The sequence below is a fragment of the Solanum tuberosum genome, unplaced genomic scaffold (assembly GCF_000226075.1).
Source record: "Solanum tuberosum cultivar DM 1-3 516 R44 unplaced genomic scaffold, SolTub_3.0 scf00057, whole genome shotgun sequence".
NCBI lineage: Eukaryota > Viridiplantae > Streptophyta > Magnoliopsida > Solanales > Solanaceae > Solanum > Solanum tuberosum.
The window spans coordinates 715220-718192 of record NW_006238984.1 but is presented as its reverse complement, the minus strand read 5'-3'; positions in this window follow the sequence as shown (position 1 = coordinate 718192).

The window sequence follows — 2973 nt, the reverse complement described above, 5'->3', positions numbered from 1 at the left end:
TGGTGTGGTAGATAGACATCCAGCAGTGTTAGACACTCTTAGGTTCCGCAGATTCAAGGTCTTTACCAAGCCCCATGGTCCATACATTCCTACTTTGGTCCAGGAGTTCTACTCAGCTTATAGTTACTTGGTCCCTCAAGGAAAGAAGAAGGCTAGTGCCTTCAATCCGATGGATTTTGTGGTGGTCCGAGCCAAGAAGGTAAAATGTCGTAGTGATGACATAAATGTTGTATTTGAGCGTGCCTCTGACTTTATGCATGACTACCAGAGTATGATCAAGACAACGACTCTGGAAGACCTCAAAGGTTGGCTAACCCCTTGATTAACGTTTCAAGCACACCTCATCCTATTCTAGGTACAAACGATCGATAACTATTATAAAACCCAACAAAACGTTGGGTTCAAGCCCACAGGAAGCGGTACATGTTCAAATTCAGTTATGAAGTACAAATGTGGTCTAATTAGTTATAGGAATAGAAATTATCGAAAAAGACATGTAAACAAGTTTAAGGGGATGACACGAATGTCAGATGTGGGGTTTTGATTTGCAATTATCAGCTGCAACACAATCAAACACTAAGGAAATAACAATATAGAGAGGAATTCTCGAGATGTGATCGATTATAGGCATATTTCACTATATCGGTAATTGAAACTACTAATAAATAGCTAAATATTGGTAGGTAGGCTGGACTATGAATGAATAGTTTTCTCTCAAACAACTATCACATTTTCAAGTGATTTCTTTCGAACAACAACAAGCTTAGCAAAAAGGAACAACTTATAACCTTAATACATGCACTCTCTCGAGCTAGATAGGTAGAATTGAGTTTAGGATTCACTTTCTCGAGCTGAACCCATATCAACCCAATACCTACAAACCATTAATCAAAAGCTTTGGTTCTAAAACCTCTCTCTCAAGCAAGCTAAGAACTCAAAATTAGAATTGCCTTTGCAACTACAATTCATAGATTAAAACACTGCTAATGATTAAACCCACTTCAATATAGCATTTAAATAAGTAATTAACAATACCCATAAGCTAATTCAACCCATAATCACATGATCACACCCCAAGAATTGGGGTTTTAGCCAAACATAATAAAAATAGAGAAACGATTACCAAATACAGTCGTCATGATCTGGGTAAAGGTTCCCTAGTCTTTACAATGGTCTAAATTGAAGAAATTCAGAAACCCACTTGCAAAACCTCAAAATTAAGCTTAGAAATCCTCAAAGTATACAATAAGAACCAAAACTAAGGGATAAACTCTAACTCTAGAATGGGAACTGCAATGTCTCGGAGAAAACTTATTATGCCCCGGAAACTAGTAAGTTGAACTAAGGAGTTCTAGAGCTTTTCGTAAGAGTTTTAGAGTGTGGAATGAGGATTAAAAATCACAAAAATAATTCCCGTACTTAGAATGGAGGTTTTAGGGGCTAAACGTCGAGGTACGACCCCCCAAGGACCCCCCAAGGGGTCCTTGAAGAGGACCTCAAAACAGCCCCCAAAAGCTATCAATTAGCAGCACCTACGCTTGCCACCTATTGGCCGTAGGTGGACCCACGCCCCATGGGTTGGGGTCGTGGGTCAAGGCCAAAGTTCCCCTGCAGGTTGAAGCTGTAGTACCTCACCTACGGAGGTGCAACATGCTCAGTAGATCCAGCCACGAAGCGTGGGTGGATGAGTCGTAGGTGTGAGCAGATTTTTAAGTTTTAGTTTTTATTTAGGGGTTTGAGGGTTAATTAGTAATTAGTTAGGGGTTAAGGGAGGTCGGTTAGTTAGTTATTAAACCACCTATATAAGCCTAATAGACCCCTAAACTAAGTGATTTAATTCATTCTTCAAAGAACCCAAATTCTCTCCAAATAATTCTCTCTCTAGAAGAAGAAGAAGAAGAAGAAGAAGAAGTTAGGGAATATTTTTCCCCATTGATTCAAGCTTTGTTAGTGCTTTCAATTAATGTATTTTATCTTAATCATCTATGGGTTGTTCCAGCCATAGATCCCCCTAGGTTTTCCCCCAATTGTGAAGTCAAAGCCCAACTCTAGCTAGGGTTTCTTCCTTTATTGTGGGTAGTGTTTAGGTATGATTCCAATCTAGTGGATAATACCTAATTATGATTGTATTAGAATTGAATTATGATGTTATGATGAATTTATGAGATTTCTATGGTAAACCCCAGTCTAATTGATGAATGTGATATTATGTGGGTTTATGCCATGAAAGGTGAAATTGAAGAATTATAATTGATCTTCTAAAATCAATGTAATGTGTAGTAAATATTCAAGGTTAGGAGCGTATAATCACGAATTGAACTAGACTTTATTGAATATGAAGGATCATGACTAGTAAAGTTGAAATTGAACCTTTATGATCACATATGACTAGAATCACCTACTAATGAAGGATGTGATTAGAATATCTTGGAATTTATGTATGAAAGATGATAGTAAGAGCTAAAGCTTTGAGTGTAAAGCATATAGTCATGAATGTTAATCACTAGAGTTTTGAGAGTAAAGCCAATGTGATGAACTAGATGTGTTAAGGCTTATAGAGTAAAGTCTAAATGAGAATAGAAGTCTAATAGGTAGAATTGTGGTGAACGGCCTATACTCACCTAACCTAACTTATAAATGCTTGAATGTGTAAAGTGATAGAATTACTTGACTGTGGATTGATTGTCAAGGAGATCCTTCCATGAGACATGAGTGTTAAGCAAGGCTTAACAAGTAAATCTAGGGGTGTATGCTTGGCTCCAAGTGGATATTGACAATGAGATGGAGTTTCACACAAGAAAGGGTCCGGGTTCCAAGTTGAAAGGAGAACCACACCTAGTTGATGTGAGGACTACCCAAGTTAAAGGGGGAACTCTTACGTAGTAGAATGTGGGTTTTCCCAAAGTTAGGTCTCATGCGATGGGAGCCTTCACATGAGTTGAGTCAAGGTTCCTAGTAGCAATCTCCATATCC